This window comes from Telopea speciosissima, chromosome 10, assembly GCF_018873765.1.
Source record: "Telopea speciosissima isolate NSW1024214 ecotype Mountain lineage chromosome 10, Tspe_v1, whole genome shotgun sequence".
In the NCBI taxonomy this organism is placed as follows: Eukaryota; Viridiplantae; Streptophyta; class Magnoliopsida; order Proteales; family Proteaceae; genus Telopea; species Telopea speciosissima.
Window position 1 is genome coordinate 10,563,964 of NC_057925.1, and position 25,741 is coordinate 10,589,704.

Genomic DNA, 25,741 nt, shown 5'->3' on the forward strand with positions numbered 1-25,741 from the left:
AAACTGTCCCCGCCTGCTGCAACGAGTTCATTGGTCACAGCTTGAGCCTCCTCAGGTGACATGAACTCCTTTTTGGAGGCAAGGTAGGATCTGAGTTCAGATCCTTCGATTTTCCCATTACCATTAGTATCCAAGTGACGAAATATTTGTTGGAGCTCATCATTTCTTGATTGTTTTTTGGAATGCTGAAGGCGATGGACACTTAGCACGAAGCTCTTGTTGGAGAAGCATTTGGATAATGTTGCCTTGGAAACAACAGCAGTTGCCATTAGAGTAGCTAGCTAGGAACGTCGAGAGTAGTGTTTGTTGCTTCTTGTTGCCTCTTGCTCGATCTTTGCTGTGATGGAAACGAAAGAATGTGCAAAGAGCCTTATATAGAGACTTCATGGTAAGTAAGAAAGAAAGAATCAGATTCTAGTGCTTAAAAAGGACTGGCTGTTGTTAAAAGTTCCTAAATTATTGAATTGTTGGAATATTTGCCTAGATAGATAAACATTCATTGGAGTGTTGCATAAAGACAAATCATTTTCAGTGTGAGAAAGAATAAATATCCAGAGTTTAAAAAAGGGACTGGTTGTTGTAAAAAGTTCCCCAAATTATTGTCATATTCGCCCAACAATCCCAAAGGTGTATGCATGGGTTGGGTCCCAGATTTGAGTGATGATGAACATTCTTGAATCCACACTCCTAAAATTTTGATTATAGGTAACACTGTAACATAAACTAATTAATAAACAATATTATATGCCTAATTTACTCACTAAACATGGAAGAATTAACTGCATCCATCCATGCTTAGGAGAGAAGCATAAACCACTGTTTCTGCTGAGATAGTGGCAGTCAAAATCACTATGTCACTTTGGCCTTCCCATCCACAATGTAGCTATTGCAGTTGCTGTTGGGCAAATCTTTCTTCAATCCATTATTACAATGAATTTTCTTTTAATCAATCAATCAAGTTTATAAGAATTGAAAAGAAGCGTTAGATACGTAGCTATGGTTAGTTGGTCATTTTCTCTATATTGTAAAACCAAATAGCAACCTTAGATATAAGAAAAAAGGAAAATTCTGTCCCCCTCCCCTGTACTTTGCCCTAATAACACGTTCCTCCCCTTGTTTTTCCCACCTTACATTCGATTCCCCTATACTATTTGAAAAATTATTAATTCCTCCCTTGCCGTTAGCATCTGTCTGTTATGTGCTGACATGGCGTAGTTTGATTTGTTGTAATACCCAAATTAACCCTTGGCCATTGTGAGATGACCCATTTACGTACCCTTTTGATAGAAAGCCAAAATAACAAGGGAAAGGGAGAATGACTTGCCCTATTTTCCATTTCCAAACTTCTTCTTCAACCTTTGAGCCGTGAAATCCCCGGCGACGATACCCCTACCATTGCCTGAGTTTGGTCCATGTAATTAGACCCTTTTACCCTTCCCATCTTTTTTTTTTGCTTCTTCTTCTCCTCCTGCAACAACTAATGTCAAATATATAGTTGCGATAATATTTTACTTTTACTATTTAAAGATTTTTATAAGGAAAATTAGAAATTACAATAATGAGGAAAGACCACAACATTTCTACCAAAAAAAAAGGAACGACCACAATATTTAGGCCTAATTTGGTATGATTTCTAGTTTAATTTCAGGGGCTGATTTCTATTTTGGAAATTGTTTAGTCTGATGTTTGCATCTTATTTCAGTGAAATAGAAATTAAGTGGAATAGAAATTCAGAATTTCTATTTCATTTGATTTCACTCTTGCTATTTATTTATTTATTTATTTATTTATTTATTTATTTATTTTTTGGTAAAAACTCTTGCTATTTAATGAGTACATGGTTAATTTAATGGGCAAAGTAGTAATTTAATGTCAAAAATAAAAAATCACACTTCTTCTCGTAATGGTCTCACCACCACCATTGCATTGCCACCACCCCACTACACCGCCACTACCACTACTCCGCTGCCACCACCACCCTTCCCAAAGAAAGATAGAGAATCTATTCTTAGAAATTTAACTATTAAATGGATTTTTTTTATTCTTGAAATAATTCATATTGATACAATCAAAACAATTTCAATTTTTTACCAAAAAATCTATTTATTGACTATTTCATAAAATCAATCAAAAATTGAAATGGAAATCATATTTTATCTGCCCTTAGATGTGGTATAGAAAGACGGCTATTAAACTGCATTAATATTCTATAATTGTGATTAAAAGAATTTTATGATAAAAATTATAATAACAGGGTATGAGCACAAAACATCTAGTAGGAGCGTTTTTTATATCCAACCACTTAATGTTAGTTTGGCAATTCATATTGGAAATTGACACCCCCGACAGGCACTGAATCATATACTTCCTTGGTCCATATTTGTTTGGTAGAGAAGAAGGTTAGATTAGTTATTATTTATTACTTCTCTCCCAAAGCTGTTTATTTGTTAATTAAGGATTTTACATACTTTTTTTTTTTTTTTTGGGGGGGGGGGGGGGGGACCCAACCCATTCACCTTTGGGATTGTTTGGGTTTCCACGATATTCCCATGAATGTTTGTTGGGTGGGCCGCCAATATCACCACAATGCCAAGTTAGGGAGCTTTTTACAACAACCAGTCCTTTAATTTTAAGATCTGGATACGCTCTGGATACTTATTCTTTCTCACACTGAAAATGGTTTGGCTTAAAGCAACACTCCCATGTATTTTTTTTTGGGGGCAAATATGCCAACAATGCAATTGTTTAGGAACTTTCAACCCAGACCAGTCCTTTCTAAGTTCTACGATTCTGATTCTTTCACACACAGCAAAAATACCTTCAAAATACTTCTTTTGTACTTACCGTGAAGTCTCCTGTTGGCCAAACAACGGTCCGGGGATCAAACCATGGTTCCCTAGGGAGACCAAGATATTTATCTTTAGGGTTTTGCACGCCCTGGGTTAGCCCATGGTGTCCCATGGGTGCCCCATTTTAATTTTAGGGTTTCCCATGGGTGCCCCATTTTAATTTTAGGGTTTCCCATGGTCGCCCATGGGAACCCTGGTGCATCCCTATTAGGGTTTCTCCTTCCCTATTGCATTCCATAAAATTAATTATCACAATAGGGACGGAGAAACTCGTCTCTAGTCCATCACATGGCAAGAGGGATCCGTCCCATACTCGAATGCGCAGCGGAAAATAATCGATTCGAGTTTCTTTCGCATCCCATAAATATTAATAATCAATGAACAGAAGGAATTAATAAAGAACTGCTAACATGGTGAGCCTCAAGTGTTGCTCCTCCAATAGACAGTGGTTCTTCCTCCAATGAGCGCTCCAAGCAAACAGATCTCGAACCTCCAATGGTGCTACCAAGGTTCTACACGCCAATCCCGAGATGCCCTCAAACTCCTCAGCACAGATCTACGGTTTCACAAACCCTAACTCTCAAACACAGGTGAGAGAAGCAAGAAGAAGAAGAGAGATCACAAGAGGGAGAGAGAGAAACCAAAAATGCAGGAGAGAGAGTGTCTGCTCCAAAAACGTGGAGAGCTTCTCTTCTGCGTATTTTTGGTCCCCTATTTATAATAATAGGGTTTAATTAAATCCTAGATAGATTTAATAGAGCCCTAGTGAGAGTCTGACTCTCTCTCTCTCAATCTGGCAGTTCTGTTTAAACTCAAAGTGCTACACAGGTGAAGAAGCAGAATCTAATAGGGAAAGTATTAATTAGATTCTTTATTTAATTATTAATGGATAATTACAATTAGCACCAAATCCATTAATTAAATAAAGAGCCAATTAAATTAGCAAATTCCAAATAACTCCCTATATGATAACAATTTATCATATACAACCCCCCCACTAATCAACACCATCATTATGGAATCTAGGGCATGTACACATGTACTGCCAAACCCCAATCCATAGTACATGTCCATATAAGAGCGTCTGTGCATCCGATCGGGTCCCGCAAAACTCGATAAAACACTTTATTTGAAATAACTATAAATAATGTATCATTTTATGTAAAATAAATTTTGCAAAACCATTTCCAAAATGGTATCGAATCCGATTCGATCCGACCATGCTGAGTCTCTATCTTGGTGTTCCCCAATCGGCGATGGTGACCGTGTTGGATAACTCCTTCACTCACAAAGTGTTCACGCATTCCCAGAATACCGACTTTGACTCGCTTGAGTCTCAGTCATTGATGAACCAAAGAATGCGATCACACTTTGCAGTGACAGGGTTCCCTCAGGTACAGGGTGTCGGTGACACATGTCTATCCCTTCCTACATCTGGCAGTAATACATGAGGGAATCGACAAAGTAGATTCTTCGCCAATGCACACATCAAACATGTGAGCACTCGCATTCGTACCCTGACATCACATGTCTAGGCATACCCAATGCGACGACCATATGATAAGGGTGCCTAGCCCAAACCCTAGTCGTGACTACCATTTTAAGTATAACTTACGGACACATAATGCTCAAAAAGTTTATATCGCATGTGACAATATTAAACTAAAATGTATAAATGTTCAATACAAAGGTGAACCGGGTTGAACCGGACCGAACCGGGTTTGATGGACACACACTTGTCCAACAATCTCCCACTTGTACATCAAAGCCAATTCCCCATACATTTTAAACCCATGCCCTCCATGTGTTTCTCAAACACACCTGGTGACAAACCCTTTGTCATGGCATCAGACACATTTTCAGTTGTGTCCACTTTGGAGATACTCACGTCACCCTGCTGGATAATCTCTCTGATGAGGTGATACTTTCGATGCACGTGCTTGTTCCCCTGATGAGCCCTAGGCTCCTTAGCTTGTGCAATGGCCCCTCTGTTGTCACATAACAGGGGAATGGGGCCCTTGACAAGATCAGGAACTACTCCAAAAATGTTAGGAACTTCCTAACCCAAACACCTTATTAGCCGCATCACATGATGCAAGGTGTTCATAAAAATAGGGATCATTGTAGATTTCTATTTTGTACTCCTCTATACAATGACACCTCCACTCATTAGACTCGTAACGACTCACAATACCTCTGTATAGCAAACGTCGACCTCGATGCAACATATACAACTTCCGAGGCATAGGGAATCTTCTTCATCTCTTTAATGTCCGCCTGAGACTGAGGACATTGAGATCTGGAAAGACTGACTCCATGCCTGAAGGGAACACTTCCCCTCTTGGAGTTCTCCATACTAAATCTGGCCAGGACTTGGTCTATATAGGTAGTCTGTGACAAGCCTAGCATCCTTTTCTGGCGATCTCTTACGAGTTTGATCCCAAGGATATAGCTAGCTTCACCAAGGTCTTTCATCGAAAACATTGTGGATAACCACTGCTTTCTTGATGAAAGGAATCCTACATCGTTACCAATCAGCAATATGTCATCTACGTATAAAATAAGAAAACATCTCGCCCTCCCATGATCTTCTTGTAAACGCATGGTTCATCCATGTTTTGATCAAAACCAAATGATTTGATTGATTGATCAACCCGATGTTCCAGCTCCTGGAAGCTGCTTCAGCCCATAAATGGACCTCTGCAATTTGCACACCTTTCTTTCTTCCTCCAAGGAAGAGAACCCTCTGGCTGTTCCATGTAGATTTCCTCTTGAAGGAACCCATTTAGAAATGCACGATCGCACATCCATCTGCGCGGATCTCATAATCAAAGTGTCTGCGATAGCCAATAAAATCTCCGATGGATTTCATCATCGCCTCGGTGAAAAGGTTTCCTCATAGTCTATACCCTCTTTTGGGTATAACCCTTTGCCACCGTCTCGCTTTGAATCTCTCGACCTTTCCATCTACGCCCTTCTTCCTCTTGAAGATCCATTTACATCCAATCGACTTGACGCCAAGTGGTGGATCGACTAGAGTCTAGACCTTGTTGGAATGCATCGAATCGATTTCAGAGCGCATTGCTTCCAGCCACCTAGTGGCATCAACATCCTTTAGAGCCTCAGAGTATGTCATCGACTCATCATCCGATTCAACCGATACCATGTGGAACTCTTCCACTGTTTCCTCTTTGGTTAGAAGAGTTAGCCTGGTGGGTGGTCTAACAGTCCTCCCACTGCGTCGAGGTTCCTCAGGTGTTGGTATTTCAGCGGGTATGTCAGTTGGTCTCACTTCTGGAAGTGACGTTTCTGAGCCATCGATAGCTCTTTTATGACTATCTGGTTCGGACCTGGTCATCATTTCTTCCTCCAAAAATGTGACATGTTTACTTACAATGACCTTTTGGTCAATGGGTCATAGAAATAATAGCCTATCGTGCCTTTGGGGTAGCCTAAGAAATAGCATCTCGAAGTCCGGATTCTAACATGCATGCATTGCTTTCGCACATGTGCTATGCAACCCCATACCCTAAGGTGTTGAATATCGGGCTTTCGCCCTTTCCACAACTCAAAGGGTGTCTTGGCTACAGACTTAGATGGAACCCTATTCAAGATATATATCGTCATCTCCAAAGCGTACCCCCCAGAAAGAAAGAGGCAGCTCACTATAAGTGAGCATCGTCCTGACCATATCCAATAGGGTCTGATTGCGTCGTTCGGATACACCATTTTGCTGTGGTGTGCCTGGATTAGTTAGTTGACTAACTATCCCTTGGGATATGATATGTTCTTTAAACTCATCCGATAGATACTCCCCTCCACGATCTGATCGTAAGGACTTGACGCGTTTATCGAGCTGTCTTTCGACCTCGGCTTGGAATTCTTTGAATTTTTCAAAGGCTTTCGATTTCCTACGCATCAAGTATATGTAACCATATCTAGAGTAATCATCGGTGAACGTGATAAAGTACTCATACCCATATCTTGCTTGTATGTTTATGGGTCCACACACGTCAGTGTGTATCAACTCCAACAGATCTGTGGCTCTAGCACCTTTATTGCTAAAGGATTTCTTGGTCATTTTGCCCTGAAGGCATGACTCACGGTGGGGAATGGTTCCACCCTCGGACTCTCTAAGGACCCATCCCTCACCAATCCATCGATTCGGTCCACATTAATGTGACCCAATCTTAGATGCCACAGATATGTTGAGTTCACTGGAGCGCTTTCCGTTTCAAATTAACATTTGAAACAACATTCGTTCTAATAGGGCAATCTAGAAAATACAAACCACTTTGCATATATCCGGATGCCACAAAGGAATTATTAAAACGAATAATCAATTTAAAATTAAAGGAAAAACTATATCCGTCCAAAATAAGTTTTGAAACTGAAATTATCTTCCTCTTGAAAGAGGGTACATAATAGCAATCCTTTAAAACTAAACTAGCGAACTAAAATTTAAAATAAAAGTTCCCACACCAACGCCATGGTCTCACTCCAGTGCCCATCCGAAGACGCACTTCATTTCTTTCCAGGTTCCTTGTCTCCTTGAACCCCTGCAAATCATTGCAAATGTGAACAGTGTATCCACTATCCACCAACCAAGAATTGGTCGGTTTAAAAGACAAATTAGACTCATAAAGAACGTGAACATCACATGTACCTTCTTTAGCAGCCTCTGTTTGATCCGGCTTCTTGTCTTTCAAAGTTGCCAGGTAAGCACGATAGTGTCTTTTCCAGTGACCCTCCTTCTTGCAATAGAAGCACTTGCCTTTGCCTTTATTGCCAGACTTTCCACCCTTGGCTTTCAGGGTCTTGCCCTTACTTCCCTTTTTCTTCTTCTTCCCATTTGAAGAAGGCTTTACCTCGTTGCATTGACCTCAGCCTTGTCCTTTTTCAAGGACGCTTCAGCCTCTACCAGTGCATTAGCAAGCTCGGTGAGCTCCATCTCCTTCTCGGACATCTTGTAGGACATCCTAAAAGGTGCGTGGCGAAGTGAGTGACGCTAAGATCACATCGTCTTGTATCGCAGATCGAAATCGTCCCCATGGATTCCAGTTTTCAAACAGTTGATCATTTTCATTACATGATCCATCACCGAGTCCCCTGAGACATCTTGGAGTTATGGATTTGACTCACCGCATCAGAATGTGCGTGTGTCAACTGCCTGTTGAACAATTCAGCAAGCTTATCCATTTTACCCCCAGCAGTGCGTATATCCTTGACTGAGTCTACAACTGATTTTTTCAACGATCCTAGGATATAGAGTGATGCCTTGGAATCCCTCATGAGGAACCCTTGCATCTCTTCATTTGCCTCAAAATCGTTCGGGTCGGGTTGAGGAGGAACTTGTTCATCTAGAATCGTGTACTGATCCTTCAAGATCGGAGCAACTTAATGCTCCGGTACTAATCGACATAGTTTGTACCATTAAGTTTGTATTCGCTAATGAGTGTTAACAGGTTGGAATTAACGGCAGCCATCGTATATTAATCTACACATGCACAAGTAAATAACCACATGCTAATTAATGACCATTGAAAATAATAAATTGAGCACACACACATCACTGGTCTTTCATGATTTGGGTTTCCCTCATAACCCAAAAGATGAATTGGATACCTACAACCCTTGCATGCATAACTTACCCTATCGAGAGTCATTATACACACCATGGTAGTGTGGACTACGCTGTCCGCCTCATAGGCTTCCAATATTTTAGACCACCTGGGTGTCATGTCCAGATCCTGTCGACTGACATACACCCAAGTCATGTACTTACCTATCGCATTAGTTAGAATCATGGAATCATGAAAGATGGCCCACTGTCGCAGTGCCCTCTCACTATCCATACCCTAACGTATCTAGATGGAGGTAAATATAGATAAATGCGTGACAGAGGTCCTGGCAATGTCCTGTCGGCTTATGCGGGGTCATGTCACACATTTTCTACATTTATCTTCAATAGGAGGCCATGGACATGTCTACCGATTAAGACTAGTCCATATCATACATGTATTGTGAATAAAGAGGGATTAATTAACTCTCACATATATGGATAGATTTAAACAACATAATTAATCAACATTAATTAAAAGTGATTATGGGATGGCGGCATTTTTATCAGAAGCAATTAAAGAACCCTCCCAATAAAAATAAAACTAATAACTGGGTGCATTTATCATGCCATGGATGCCACGCCTCGATCATCTCCTCCGCCCGATCACGTCTTCAAAGTAGGTGACTTGCATCTCCATAAGCTTTGAGCACCACATGTGGATCACCATCTACATGCCCTGGGAGTCCTAACTCCTCTAAAATTACAATGGAAACCTAGAAAAATTCTATACACTTTCCTTTCCATAATAATAAAGAAACCCCGCATGGAGAAACCATCCCACCATTTGGGTTGCCCATGGGGTGGAGTACATTTGTTTATAAAAAAGAAAGGGGGAGAGAGAGAAAGAGAGAGAAGCATCACATCCACCCATAACCACATGTATCACATACATAAACAATCCATCCATTTATTAGAATGCCATTCCCATAATCACATCAGAATATAATTTCATGCATGGGCATTAAAGCAAGTGAACCAAAAATTAAAATATGGATTCCTTCAATTATTGAACCACCACATCGCATGTGATATCATGTATCCAAACCCATAAAATTAAAATCGTATTTTAATTGCAAGTGGGTAAAGAGGGAATCTCTTCACCCATCATCATCCTCCAAAAACAAAACAAAATAATAAAATTCTGTTTTGCAAAAAACTGTTTTTTTTTTTTTTTTTTTTTTTTTTTGGTTAAACTAGAGGGAAAACAAGGGGGGTGCATGCAGCCCACTTGCACAGGCTGCAAGCACTCCCTGCACAACCCATAGGCATAGGGCCCACGGACAGCAGCCTGCAGGCCCGCAGCCAGCAGCCCACAAGGGGATGCGCACAAGGGTAGGTTCATGGGGAAGGGCGTGCATAAAGGCTTGGCAGCGTGCGCTCCCCCCCCCCCCCCCCACCCCTCACATATAGAACATGATTAAAAAATTTTAAAATAAAAATTAGTAATCACAACCTAATTAGATACATGCTTCAATAATTGGAATAAACAAAACAAACCAAATCCATCGTCACATGGGTAGGTTGTTACACTAACAACCTTGTAACTACCTATGTGCACATGGGAAGGTTGTTACAACAACCATATCCTAACCACCCATGTTCCAACTTGCATCCCACTCATGATAATCATATTAACCATTAATTATCTAATATTCATGGGTGGGAAAGGTGGCTCTGATACCACACTGTTGGCCAAACAACGGTCCAGGGATCAAACCATGGTTCCCTAGGGAGACCAAGATATTTATCTTTAGGGTTTTGCACGCCCTGGGTTAGCCCATGGTGTCCCATGGGTGCCCCATTTTAATTTTAGGGTTTTCCATGGGCGGTGCATCCCTATTAGGGTTTCTCCTTCCCTATTGCATTCCATAAAATTAATTATCACAATAGGGACGGAGAAACTCGTCTCTAGTCCATCACATGGCAAGAGGGATCCATCCCATACTCGAATGCGTAGCGGAAAATAATCGATTCGAGTTTCTTTCGCATCCCATAAATATTAATAATCAATTAACAGAAGGAATTAATAAAGAACTGCTAACCTGGTGAGCCTCAAGTGTTGCTCCTCCAATAGACAGTGGTTCTTCCTCCAATGAGCGCTCCAAGCAAACAGATCTGAACCTCCAATGGTGCTACCAAGGTTCTACACGCCAATCCCAGATGCCCTCAAACTCCTCAGCACAGATCTAGGGTTTCACAAACCCTAACTCTCAAACACAGGTGAGAGAAGCAAGAAGAAGAAGAGAGATCACAAGAGGGAGAGAGAGAAACCAAAAACGTAGGAGAGAGAGTGTTTGCTCCAAAAATGTGGAGAGCTTCTCTTCTGCTTATTTTTGGTCCCCTATTTTTAATAATAGGGTTTAATTAAATCCTAGATAGATTTAATAGAGCCCTAGTGAGAGTCTGACTCTCTCTCTCTCAATCTGGCAGTTCTGTTTAAACTCAAAGTGCTACACAGGTGAAGAAGCAGAATCTAATAGGGAAAGTATTAATTAGATTCTTTATTTAATTATTAATGGATAATTACAATTAGCACCAAATCCACTAATTAAATAAAGAACCAATTAAATTAGCAAATTTCAAATAACTCCCTATATGATAACAATTTATCATATACAACCCCCCCACTAATCAACACCATCATTATGGAATCTAGGGCATGTACACATGTACTGCCAAACCCCAATCCATAGTACATGTCCATATAAGAGCGTCTATGCATCCGATCGAGTCCCGCAAAACTCGATAAAACACTTTATTTGAAATAACTATAAATAATGTATCATTTTATGTAAAATAAATTTTGCAAAACCATTTTCAAAACGGTACTGGATCCAGATTCTGATCCGACCATGCACAGATAGTCTCTATCTTGGTGTTCCCCAATCGGGCAGTGGTGACCGTGTTGGATAACTCCTTCACTCACAAAGTGTTCACGCATTCCCAGAACACCGGCTTTGACTCAGTTGAGTCTCAGTCATTGATGAACCAAAGAATGCGATCACACTTTGCAGTGATGGGTTCCCTCAGTGCAGGGTGTTGGTGACACATGTCTATCCCTTCCTACATCCGCGCGTAATACATGAGGGAATCGACAAAGTAGATTCTTCACCAATGCACACATCAAACATGTGAGCACTCGCATTCGTACCCTGACATCACATGTCTAGGCATACCCAATGCGACGACCATATGATAAGGGTGCCCAGCCTAAACCCTAGTCGTGACTACCATTTTAAGTATAACTTACGGACACATAATGCTCAAAAAGTTTATATCGCATGTGACAATATTAAACTAAAATGTATAAATGTTCAATACAAAGGTGAACCGGGTTGAACCGGACCGAACCGGGTTTGATGGACACACACTTGTCCAACATCTCCATCCTATCAAAGTCTCTATATAATGCTCTTTGCATGGTCTTTCGTTTCCATCACAGCAAAGATCGAGCAAGAGGCAACAAGAAGCAACAAACACTACTCTCGACGTTCCTAGCTACTCTAATGGCAACTACTGTTGTTTCCAAGGCAACATTATCCAAATGCTTCTCCAACAAGAGCTTCGTGCTGTGTCCATCGCCTTCAGCATTCCAAAAAACAATCAAGAAATGATGAACTCCAACAAATATTTCGTCACTTGGATGCTAATGGTAATGGGAAAATCGAAGGATCTGAAGTCAGATCCTACCTTGCCTCCAAAAGGGAGTTCATGTCACCTGAGGAGGCTCAAGGTGTGACCAACGAACTCGATGCAGCAGGCGGCGACAGTTTGATGCTCAGCTTTGATGATTTTGCAATGTTGATGGAACATGAAAGTGGGGATGATGATCTGAACAGAGGCTTTCAGATGTTCGCTAGGAAGAGGTCTGGGTCCATTACATCAGAGGATTTGCAGAGGATATTCAGTCGCCTTGGAAACAAAATGTCAAATGAAGAGTGCAAGAAGATCATACAGGCATTCGACTGCAACGACGATGGTGTGATTGATTTCCCTGAGTTCCAGCAGATGATGGCTTAATCCGGTATCAATGTTTGCACCTGTTCTATGTGTGTGGCAAAAAATAAGTGTACGAAAATAAAAATAATGTCCTTTCCCCTGTTTTATTTAGAAAGCTGCAATGCAAGTGGGGTTAGGCACTAGGACTGTAAGACCGGTGTGTACCACATTATTAATAATAATGAACAGGTTTGCTAAGTACTGAGTATGAAATTCAAGCGTGATAATGTCTTATTATTATTATTGTTATTATTTTATCGGTAAATCAAATTTATTGAGTTGGAAAAAGAAAAAAAATTACAACCAAAGGACAGCAGCCCTAGAGCATCTCAAGGACATTCTAGAGAGAAGAAGGGCACCTCCACTACTAAGAACACATGCTCCAAACAGCACCCAACTTGATAATTTCTTGTTATCCCTACAGACCTAGGTTGTATTTGGTATGCATTTTTTTAATGCAATCTAAGTTGATTTTGCATTTTGGGATGATAAAAACAACTATTTTTGTCATACGAGAAAGTGAAATCAACCTAGAACGCATCCAAGAAAGCATAGCAAATGCTGCCCTAGACTTGCTCTGGCGGTTTGTCACTTACTGCTTAAAAGCATGCCCGAGGCTTGGCCAGCAGATCAAGAACTCCTCACTGCATTGGTGTTTGGTATGCATCTTTTACCTTTTTATCTTCACCCCGTGTACTCTCCCCTACGTCGGGTTACCTCGCAGCACGCCCCACCTGAACCACCAAAAAAAAAATCTTCTTATCCCTACAGATTGCTATTTGCTATTGCAATATAGAGTGAATGACCAATTAACCACTAATAAGTATCTCATGTAGTCTAAAAAATCAGAATCAAATTCATGTTCGACTGGTAGGAAGTAAGCCCCTGAAGTCAGGACGATAGTCATGAACGTTCTCTCAGGCTCTTGGTGGAGCATCAATGGAGTGCTGCTATTTGTGGTGAAACTAACTCCTGAAGGATAGTTAAGCTATAGTATGCCTTCTACGGAGTTGGATAGGCCTTCCTTTTTTTAGGTAAAGATCAGCTTATATATTAATGAAAGAGGAAAATACAAACAAGAAAACCAACTACAGCAGCTGCAGATTAGCAGAAAGCCAACCCACGAAAGGGAAAGAAAGGGGGGGGAAGGTTATCAAAACCGAAAATAGGATCTGCCCAAGGCTTCCCAAGTAATGGAGCTGGAGATAAAGGAGGGAGCTTCATTCCAAAACTCAGAAAATCCAGATCTTGCTGCTCTACTAGCTAACGCATCGGCTACCGCATTACCTTCCCTATAACAGTGAGTGATTCGCCATTGGATATTGGAAAGGTAATTTTCAGGTATCCACCATAACTGAAGGAACTCCCAGGGGAATTTAGCAGATAATACACTTGAGACGACCACAGCCGAATCGCATTCCACCCAAAGACGCTGCACTCCTAGGATCTTGGCCTCTTTTATTCCAAGGAAGAAGGCATCCATTTCTGCTTGAAAATTGGTTCTAATTCCTTGGAAACATGAAAAGCACCTCCTTGTGGCTCCAAGATGATTCCTTAGAATACCTCCTGTGCCGGAGCTACCTGGGTTCCCTATAGAAGAGCCGTCTATATTAAGTTTCCACCACCCAAGTGGAGGTGGTTTCCAGATGACTTCCAAGATATGATTCTGCTTTGGGGCTGCTGTAAAAACCTTGAAAAATCTTGCAATTAACAAATCTTCAACAGATTTCACTTGAACCTTTTTGATTTTAGAGCAATCGGAGACAGCAGTGATACATCGTTGGAGGATTTGCTGCATAGAACCTTGAAGATTATCAAATCTTCTTCTGTTTCTCTCATACCAGATCTGTTGGCACGTTATGATGGGGAGAACTTTCCAAATATCTGCTGCTGGGCTCACTCTTGCCTTCCTTTTCCACTACGAGAACAGTAGTTCCAAAGAAGGAAATCCAGCCCAGTGTTCATTGAAAGGCTTTAAAACCTCATTCCAGACATGGCAGGCGAAACTGCAGCTTAGGAAAAGGTGGTTAAAGGATTCCTCCTCAGCTTTAACGAGATCACATCTGGAGGCACTAGGGACTGAACGACGTCGCACATTATCATCAGTGGGGAGAGAATTATGTGCCAATCTCCATCCAAAAAGAGAGCTGCGAGGGTGAAGTGACTGATTCCAAACTGCCCAATACCAAGACGGTGAAGCAGCCTTTCGCCTCAAAGCTTCCCAGGCTGAGCTCACCGTGAAGCACCCTGATTAGTGAGACCCCAAAATCGAGCATCTTCTCTACTTGAAAGAGCTAAATCCAAGCCCTGAACATTATTGAAAATATCTTGTAGAGTCTGGCTTTCTACCTGTGGAAAAATCCAATTCCCATCTTCATAAAAATCTGAAACGGTGGCCATGAGGTTAGTGGGAATAGATGCTGGAAGGAGCTGCTCCTGGATGCTTTGATTATTCACCCAAACATCATACCAAAACCGAGTTGACTCACCATTCCCTACCACCCACCTTTCTGATTTTTGAATGAATCCCCAATCCTTTTTTAGACCTTTAAAAATAGTAGATCCCACATGTTTTTTCAAGGCGCCATTTTTATCAACTAGGCGACCTCGCAAAAAGGCTGAGAGAGCAGACTTCCCAGTTCGAATAGACCAAGCAAATTTAGCTAAAACAGCAAGATTTACCTCCCTCATCATCCGGATGCCTAGACATCCTTCATCTTTGGGCTTGCAAAGAGAGTCCCATCGAACCGCGATGGCTTTAGCAGTCTCAGATTCTCCAGACCAGATAAAATTGCGAATCCATCTCTCCATTTTGGAAATAGCGGAGGAGGGCCAATAATAAACAGAGAAGTTGTGGATAGGGATGCTACTCATTACAGATCTCACCAATTCAACACGTCCTGCCATAGAGAGAAGACGACCTTTCCAAGCCGGGAATTTTTTCTTAAAGTGATCAAGAAGAGGGAGGATCGTGTCTTTAGTAATTCGGCCTTTGACCAGCTCCACACCAAGGTATCTTGTAGAGAAGTTGCAAGTGGGGATTTGCAGCACTGTCGACAGACGCTCCTTGCGGGTAGCAGTGATACAACCCATGAACACCTTGCTTTTAGCCAAATTGATTTTCTAACTTAAGGCATTTCCATAGTCCTCCAAGAATTTTTAGTTCTCTTCACACCTCTCAGGTCTGCCCCCATTAAGACAAAAAGGTCATCAGCATATAAGAGGTGCGTGGGGGGGAGGTACTTGACGGTTTCCTGGGAGGGCAGTAATCATCCCTAACCGGCCAAGATTTCGAATGCCTCTGCATAGAACTTCCTCGGCAATAATAAAGAGAAGAGGAGATAACGGATCACCCTGTCGAAGCCCTCTTTCAACATTAAAGAACCCCATCGGGCCTCCATTTATAAGGACTGAGATTTTAGTTGATAGCATGATTTGCTGCACCAGAGAGATCCACAAGCCTGAGAAGCCGAAAGCTTTGAGGACATCAAAGAGAAAATCCCACTCTAAGGTGTCGAAGGCCTTTTGAATGTCCAACTTAAGAGCTATTCCCCCTCCTCAACATTTAGTGAACATGAGACTAGAGAGTTTTGATGCCACACCAATAATTTCAAAAATCACCTTTCCTTGCTGAAAAGCACCTTGCTCCGGAGAAATTAACTTATGAAGAATATTGGAGAGCCTGGTTGCCAAGATTTTTGGAATCAGCTTGAAGAAAAAATTCCCAAGACAAATAGGGCAAAATTGCCCCACTTTGTTCGCATGCTTCACTTTGGGAATTAGGGTTATAAAATTGCAATTTATACCCTTACTGACAACACCTTCTCTAAAAAAATTTTGAACTCCACGGCATATGTCAGGGCCCACTAAATCCCAACAAACCCTGTAAAAGGTACCTGGAAAACCATCTAGGCCAGGGGCACTGGAAGGATCCAAGTCAAAGACTGCCGACTTGATCTCCTCTGGCGAAGGAACTCGAACAAGAGCTTCGTTCTCATCTTCAGTGATCAACGTGGGGATGACCGGCAGCAGGTCTTCATTTCTGTGGGACACTCCTTTCTTGAAAAAATTTTCATAGTGTTTAACTATACAATCTCCAATTTCCTCAGCCTTGGAAAGGGTGGAGCCATCTTCCATCTTCAGTTCTCTGATGGCATTCCTAGCTCTGTGAATTTTAGTGGATAAATGGAAATACTTTGTACACTTGTCACCACATATTATTCGCTTGCCTCTAGATTTCTCTTTCCACAATTTTTCCTGAAGCAGAACAACCTTGTCCAGCTCGCTCCTAGCATGTGCTTCTTTACTGATATAATCACTAGATAAGCCTTCTTCCTCTATCAAAGAGAAAATTTCCTGAAGGCTTTCTTTGGCTCTCAAAACTTCATGATCTACATGAGGGAAGACCTGCCTAGCCCATTCTCTGAGAGGGGCTTTTAATCTCTTCAATTTTGTTGCGACTACATACGAGGGAGTCCCTCTTACTGCTTCAGTCCAAGAACGCTGGACGACGGCCCTAAACTCCTCATGTTCGGTCCAGAAACGCTGAAACCGAAAGGGGACGTTAGGGGGGCGCTGAATCATATCGTCAGAAATGATAATAGGAGCATGGTCCGAATAACCTCTAACAAGAACTCGCTGACTGCCATTGGCATACTGTTGCCACCATGGATCGTAACAAAAACTCCGATCTAGGACGGCTCTAACGTTCCCCACCTGTCTATTATTGGACCAGGTGAATTTATTCCCCGATGAGGGAATTAAAGAGAGGGTTGTCTTGTCCACCATAGCTGCAAATTCATCCGCTAAGCTCAAATTAAAACGGCCAGGCCCAATCTTGTCAGAGGCCAATAAGTAAGAGTTAAAATCCCCCAGAACGAGCCAAGGGCAAGTTAGACCTGCAATAGCGGCTAGGTCACACCAAAGGTTACGGCGGATGGCTCTAAAACAACTTGCGTGAACAGTAGAGATTACACTCCTTATACCACCCAACTCAACCTAGATAGTGATGTGTTGATCCGAGTGAAAAATTACTGTAGGTCGAATAAGACCAGCCTTCCAAAAGAACCAGATGTTGGGAACACCAGAAGCACGACTGTTGGAGATTACATCTACTTCCATACCCAAACCAGAAAAGAAAACAAGAGTGCATTTATCTGCTTCAATTTTTGGTTCAGCCAAAAATAAAAAATTAGGCTTATTCTCCTGAATTAATCTCCTCAGGTGCACCTATGCCCTATGATTACCCACTCCTCAGATATTCTAGTAAAAGCCTAAGATAGGGGAAGTGGATCGAGCATGGCCTCCATCTGAAGAGCCCTCAATATGGGAGTCGTGAATTGCGTCTGCCACCATAGCAACCTCTTTCATACCTTGTCGACGACGTCGCGTGCCCGAGAAGATATTTTCCTGACTAATATGCTTCTCTCTTACGCGTCTGTGTGTCACTCTTTTGAAGTTGCCACCTTCTTCACCTTGTTCATGCTCAGCCGAGACGTGAGTAACGGCTGCAGTTCGACCATGCTCATCATAGGAGATCAGTGCAGGTGAGCTATTGGCATCCACACTGCCACCACGTGGCCGCTCCAAGCTTTGTTCTAGCTGTGCAACCTCCACTGGCGATGACACCATGTTTCGGTTGGAGAGCGAGTCACTCACTCTTGAGAGATTGACTAAAGGAGAGAATTGCACTTGACGAGAGGACAAATCCACATTATTCGCATATCTCTCGGGATCAACCTGCTCCAAATTTTCAAAATTCAAAATCCTTGGACTTTCCAAATTTTCAACATTCCTAATTGAAGCCTGGTTATGCGCGTCTTCCATAATTACCTTCTCACCGTGATTCCTATCATCTGCCGAGAAATCACCGCCTGTAGCAGCTTTGTCCATCGATGTCGTATACCGATGACGTTGTGGTCGATTCTGTCTACGTGGATGTCCCTGCTCCTCAACATAGTTTGCACCAGGAACTCCACCATCCTCCGCTACCTGTTTTCTTGAAGGGCATGAGTCCACTCGATGACCAAAATGGCAGCATTCGGTGCATCTAGCCGGAGGGTCTTCGTAGACAATACTCTACTTGAAAACAAACATTTCAGAAGTGCCATCTTGCTCTCTTTCTACGTAAACTTCTTCCACTCTGGGGATGGATTCATTCACGTCCACGTAGACTCACGCAAAATGGCCATAGTGAGAGTCTTGAGTCCGCTTGTCAATGGCAATGGGTCTTCCTACTGCTTTTGCAATGGATAACAACACCTCCTCATGCCAATATTCCTGAGGCAGACCAGAAAGCCAGGTCCATGTTAAGCGGTGCGTGATTGTTTGTTCTTGGGTAGTGAAATCTCTGCACCAAGGCTGAAAGCATAAGGCTTGTCCATCCACCCTGAAGGGACTCCTTCTCCAGACCGAAGCCAAGTCGTGCTCATTTTTTAAAGTAAAAATGACAAAACCTTTTCCAATGGAGCAAAGATAAACTTCCGCACGTAAGCCCCAGAGTTTCGAAGCTTCGTGTACCTTGTCCATTATCGTATATCTGAAATTCAATCTCCCAAGGAGAGAGAACTTGAGTTTATCTAGTTGAGACATGTACGCAGCTTGTGGGATTTTTATACGAGTAAGGTTGTCGTCTCTCACCGGAGATGGAAGCTTGTCAACCTCCGGAAGACCCTGTCTAGCCGCAGAAGGATACAGCTTAGGGGGAGGGGCGGCAGCGGCAGGTTTTACAGAAGGAAAACCTAGGAAAGCACCCAGGTCGATCAGCAGTCCTCCTTCATCCGAGTCTTGTGCATGACCCAGGAAATCACCTTGCGGCAGTGTTTCAGACATTCTTCTCCTCACCTTAATTGCACAAAGAGTAAAACAAGGATAGGCCTTCCTTGAGTTCTTCTCCTTTTGGTTCACCCCCTCCTCCAGTGAATGCTACCTGGAGCTCCTTGTTCGAAACTCCGACTGATGGGAATGAGGGGCATTCTCTGCACTTTGTTCCTCCAGATCGTGATGGGGAGATTAAAATTGCTAAACTGAACTCTTCAGAGTTGGAAGATGAAGTCCATAAATGGCGATGCACTCTTGTGGGTCATTTCATTGGGAAAAGACCTCCGTTTCATTTGGTAAAAGATACGCTTAAGAGACTTTGGTAGACCAAAGGAGCTATAGGTTTTTTTGTTCTTGAAAATGGTACATTCATTTTCAAATTCTTCGATGATTTAGACATGGCCAAGGTGCTGGAACCAGGTCTTTGGTTTGTGGCTAGGAAACCTATTATCCTTCGGCAATGGGAGAAAAATCTTCAGTTGAAGCATATCGATATATCATCTCTCCCCATTTGGGTATCTCTACCAGGTCTTCCCTTTCATTTATGGGGTGAAACTGGGTTGAGCACCATAGGCTCAGTGATTGGGAGGCCTTTGTACTCAAATAGGAGAACTAAACTTCAAGATCGCCTAGCCTTTGCCCATCTGAGTATTGAAATTTATGCTGGAGATAATCTTAGTTGAAGACGACTCAGGTTTTTCTTTCTCGTAAGAGGTTCGTTATGAATGGAAACCTCCTGTTTGCAATCTGTGCAAGGTTTTCGGGCACACTACAGTCTCTTGCACCAAGGCTGCTCCCCAATCTTCTGACCAAGTTCGTTGGCAAGCTATTGAACAGAGAAATGGTTTAAGCTCGAGGTCTGGTTCTGAGGTGCCTGAAGAAACCATGCCGACGGGATCCTTCCTTCGCCGGTGTAGGTACGAGTGCAAGCATCAAACCTGGGGAGCGCCCCTTCCTCGTTGCCCAAGGTCCCTAAGCCCTCTGCGTTGGGCACTTTTCTTGAGGTTTCCCACTTCGGTGTTACCTCTCCTGCTGCCGATCCTGCAGGTCTACAACCCCCTCATTCCTGGCCTCTGCCTTTTGTTGCTCCTAGGTCTAAACACGCTCCTTCTGTTACTCTCAGCCTGGCCTCCAATAGAAACCGGTTTGATACCCTCAACTTTGAATTTGAGTTGAATGAAATGGAAGCTCCCAACGGTCATATTATTTCAACTATGTTGGACCCTACTCCCACTGTTATGCCTGGGCCTAAGGATGTGTTTCAAGTGAATGAATTGAAAGTAATTGAAGCTCACAAAGGTCATATTATTTCAACTATGTTGGACCCCACTCCTACTGGTGGGCCTGGGCCTAAGGATGTGTTTCAAGTGAAAGATCCTGAGAGGATTGAAATGTTTGTTGACTTAAGGGTGGATCCCATTGTGGAGGAAGGCCCTCTAATTGAAGAAGGTGGCATTGTGGGTGTCATTGATCAGATTTCTTCAAAAGGAAAGAAAAGAAAGGGTCAGAAAGAGAAAAAAAACAAGGTCTAGGTGGCAATTCGTTGGTTGTTGGAATCACTGCATCTACTTCCCTTGTGGTCCCTATGGATGAAGGTCTCTCTAATACGTATTCTATGGGGAATCAATCCGAGTCGGTGCAGGATGTTCCAATTGATAATCCGAATGAGGAAGTGGTGACCACTCCCCCTAATGCGCATGATAGGGCTTTTGACGTCAGTGGTAGGGGAGCATTTGAACCTAATGGCGCCTTTTTGGATCGGGAGAGTCTTCCCTTAGCTTTTAAGAATCATAGCAAGAGTTGGGTGATTCCTCCCATTCCCCCATATAATCCTAATGGGAAGAAGGTCAATTTTACATATAGGTGATTGGTTGTTTGGGCTTGATTATGTCCTTTGTTCCTGTTTGGAAGGTCTCTCTTCAGCTTAACTAAGTTGTAGGTTAGTCCATTGTTTTGTTGTGGAGCTTTCTCCTAGTTTTCTTTTTGTTCTTTCCCCCCTTTTCTTTGGAGGGGGAGTTGTTTCTTTCTGCTTCGTTAATATATTTTTAATTCATCAAAAAAAAAAATTATTTCATGTAGGGAGCAAGTCTCATTCCATCTATCATTCTTTATTTTATACATACATACATGTATACATAAATGCATTCATATAGGAAGAAAGTTTCCTTTTCAGGAGTGTGGCCTCCATGTTTGTGCCATTGTGTGTCTCTCTCCTCCTCACCATAAAATGACCTCCCTACACTGCATCAATTGAACAATAAATATAAAAGAATGAGAGAAATTGCCAACAACAGCCATCTACAAAGCTTGGAAATCTACCGTTGATCCCAAAGTAAACCGACCCGAGCCATTCTTCTTATGGGAAGCAAGGATGGAATTAAAATCCCTGATAACAGACCAGGGGCTGAGATCAACCAGAGTTGCCATCAAATCCAAGCAAAGCTCATGCCGATGAGCACGAAAGCAATTAGCATGAACAAAGGAGAAAAATAATAACTGGCCTCCCCAACTAAAACATAATGATACCTGTTGGTCCAACTCAAAAACAACAACTGGACATTAGATATGAGATTTCCACAGGACCCAAAGATATGGGGCCTTAGCATGGCAACTATTATGAATAAAATCTGGAGCAAAACCAAATTTATTGAAAAAGAAAGAAGGGAAACACGATACCTCAACCATAGGTTCTGCAAGACATACCACATCAAGCAAATACTTCCTCAAAAGATGACTGAGGGCCCTCCTAGCGGTGGCCTTTTTAACTCCTCTAACGTTCCAAAAAAAAAAAACCTTCATGATAAAGTTCGAGAAGAATTACCTTTGTTAGACTTCTTGGTTTGACCTCCATCGCCATGCTTTTTCTTCGACTATTATCCTTCGGCAATGGGAGAAAAACCTTCAGTTGAAGCATATCGATATATCATCTCTCCCCATTTGGGTATCTCTACCAGGTCTTCCCTTTCATTTATGGGGTGAAACTGGGTTGAGCACCATAGGCTCGGTGATTGGGAGGCCTTTGTGCTAAAATAGGAGAACTAAACTTCAGGACCGCCTAGCCTTTGCCCATCTGAGTATTGAAATTTATGCTAGAGATGATCTTCCGGAGACGATCTTAGTTGAAGACGACTCAAGTTTTTCTTTCTCGTAAGAGGTTCGTTATGAATGGAAACCTCCTGTTTGCAATCTGTGCAAGGTTTTCGGGCACACTACAGTCTCTTGCACCAAGGCTGCTCCCCAATCTTCTAACCAAGTTCATTGGCAAGCTATAGAACTGAGAAAAGGTTTAAGCTCGAGGTCTGATTCTGAGGTGTCTGAAATAAACCATGCCCACGGGATCCTTCCTTCGTCGGTGCAAGTACGAGTGCAAGCATCGAACCTGGGGAGCGTCCTTTCCTTGTCGCCCAAGGTCCCTGAGCCCTCTGCGTTGGGGAACTTTTCTTGAGGTTTCCCACTTCGGTGTTACCTCTCCTGCTGCCGATCCTGCAGGTCTATAACCCCCTCATTCCTGGCCTCTGCCTTCTGTTGCTCCCAGGTCTGAACACGCTCCTTCTGTTACTCTCAGCTTGGCCTCTAATAGAAACCGATTCGATACCCTCAACTTTGAATCTGGGTTGAATGAAATGGAAGCTCCCAACGGTCATATTATTTCAACTATGCTGGACCCCACTCCCACTGGTGTGCCTGGGCCTAAGGATGTGTTTCAAGTGAATGAATTGAAAGAAATGGAAGCTCCCAATGGTCATATTATTTCAACTATGCTGGACCCCACTCCTATTGGTGGGCCTGGGCCTAAGGATGTGTTTCAAGTAAACGATCCTGAGAGGATTGAGTTGTTTGCTAACTTAAGGGTGGATCCCATTGTGGAGGAAGGCCCTCTAATTGAAGAAGGTGGCATTGTGGGTGTCATTGATCAGACTTCTTCTAAGGGAAAGAAAAGAAAGGGTAAGAAAGGGAAAAAACAAGGTCCAGGTGGCAATTCGTAGGTTGTTGGAAACACTGCCTCTACTTCCCTTGTGGTCCCTATGGATGAAGGTCTCTCTAATACGTGTTCTACGGGGAATCAATCCGAGTTGGTGTAGGATGTTCCAATTGATAATCCGACTGAGAAAGTGGTGACCATTCCCCCTAATGCGCATGATAGGGCTTTTGATGTCAATGGTAGGGGAGCATTTGAATCTAATGATGCCATGGATCGTGAGAGTCTTTCCTTAGCTTTTAAGAATCATAGCAAGAGTTGGGTGATTCCTCCCATTCCTCCACATAATCCTAATGGGAAGAAGGTCAATTTTACATATAGATGAATGGTTGTTTGGGCTTGATTATGTGCTTTGTTTCTGTTTGGAAGGTCACTCTTCAGCTTAACTAAGTTGTAGGTTAGTCCATTATTTTGTTGTGGAGTTTCTCCTTGTTTTCTTTTTGTTCTTTCCCCCCTTTTCTTTGCGGGGGAGTTGTTTCTTTCTGCTTCGTTAATATATTTTTAATTCATCAACAAAACAAAAAAGTATTTCATGTAGGGAGCTAGTCTCATTCCATCTATCATTCTTTATTTTATACATACATACATGTATACATAAATGCATTCATATCGGAAGAAAGTTTCCTTTTCGGGAGTGTGGCCTCCATGTTTGTGCCATTGTGTGTCTCTCTCCTCCTCACCATAAAATGACCTCCCTACACTGCATCGATTGAACAATAAATCTAAAAGAATGAGAGAAATTGGCAACAACAAACAGCCATTTACAAAGCTTGGAAATCTACCGTTGATCCCAAAGTAAACAGACCCGAGCCATTCTTCTTATGAGAAGCAAGTGGTGGAATTAAAATCCCCGATAACAGACCAAGGGCTGAGACCAACCAGAGTTGCCATCAAATCCAACCAAAGCTCACGCCGATGAGCACAAAAGCAATTAGCATGAAAAAAGGAGAAAAATAATAATTGACCTCCCCAACTAAAACATAATGATACCTGCTGGTCGGACTCAAAAACAACAACCGGGCGTTGGATATGAGATTTCCACAAGACCAAAAGATTTGGGGCCTTAGCATGGCGACTATTATGAATAAAATCTGGAGCAAAACCAAATTTATTGAAAAAAAAAGAATGGAAACTCGATACCTCAACCATAGGTTCTGCAAGACATACCACATCAGGCAAATACTTCAAGAGAAGACTAAGGGCCCTCCTAGCAGAGGCCTTTTTAACTCCTCTGATCTTCCCAAAAATAACCTTCATGATAAAGTTCAAGAAGAATATATTTCCTTTGTCAGACTTCTTGGTCTGACTTCCATCGCCATGCTTTTTCTTCGACTGTTGCCAGGTAACCATCCCCTCACCACCCTCTAACCTTCTGGCAGCGTCATCTACCGCATCCACTTCAAGAAATTCCATGACTAGCCAACCTTCATAAAAAGAAGAGGAAGGAAGGGCAGAGATTTCTGCGGAGGAAATGAGGGTCCCTCGATCAGAGTTTCTACCACCACAAACAAAAGAACTCCTGCCACCACGACTTGCATCCATAACTCCCCTGGAGGCACCTCTACCACGACCATTAAAAGCTGGTTGAGGTCTAAGAGAAGAAGCACCCACCTCAAAATGGTGACCACAAGCACGGGGGGAGAGAGGCCACACCGGTCCCTCACCACTCGATCCTGCCTACCTTCTGGTTCTGAACCACCTTCATCCTCCGATCCATGGTTAGAATCATAGCCCGACCCATACCCGGATCCACCTTGTGTTCCAAAAAGATGGTCAATGGGTGAACCGGTTCCATCCAAGGGGATATTAGCTAAATATTCTGTTAGAGAGGCAATCAGATCACCTTCCTTATTAACGTCAGATCCTCTCTTATTTGAATTTCTTAAATTGGGTGAAATAATATCTCTTCCAACTGATTGATTAGAATTAATAGGAGATCCCCCCCCCCCCCCCCCCCAATGTCTCTGTGTTTGTTGTCATTGTTGTCAACACAGTGTATCTTGGTGCAATACAGTGATAGTAGCAGTCCAGGGCAGTTACAAAGGTCAGCAACTATGTTCTTATCTTACATAACCGTTGAGATATTGGGAAAAATACTTGCCAGACTAGGAGCACCCAGGACCTGTCATCCCACTAAGATGGACGAGTTGTGCTTCTTCTTGGCAGGGTTGACTCCATCTTCATCCATGTACACTGTACCAGGAACAGATGCAGCTTGAACCTGAGCGTTAGCATGAGCATCATCTTCCTTCTTGATTCTGCATCCTGCAACCTGATGGCCGAGCTTCTTACAGTAGCCACAATGGCTCATATTATCTTCATAGATCACTGATTAATTGAAGTAGAAAAGCTACATATCAAAAAAAAAAAAAGTAGAAAAACTCCGAGGAGCCAAGTTGACATATTTCTACTTGGAATTCCTCGATCCTAGCAATTGAATCCGATGCATCCACCTTGATCAGAACTCTGGCA

General features: G+C 42.4%; 1 long non-coding RNA gene across 1 annotated transcript; it reads left to right on the plus strand.

Moving 5' to 3' along the window:
- Positions 1-182: 182 nt before the first annotated feature.
- On the plus strand, positions 183-24,719 carry LOC122643891. Its single transcript, XR_006330187.1, has 3 exons — positions 183-273; positions 15,435-15,444; positions 24,709-24,719. It is a non-coding gene; the product is annotated as an uncharacterized LOC122643891 (long non-coding RNA).
- The last annotated feature ends 1,022 nt before the right edge of the window (positions 24,720-25,741 follow it).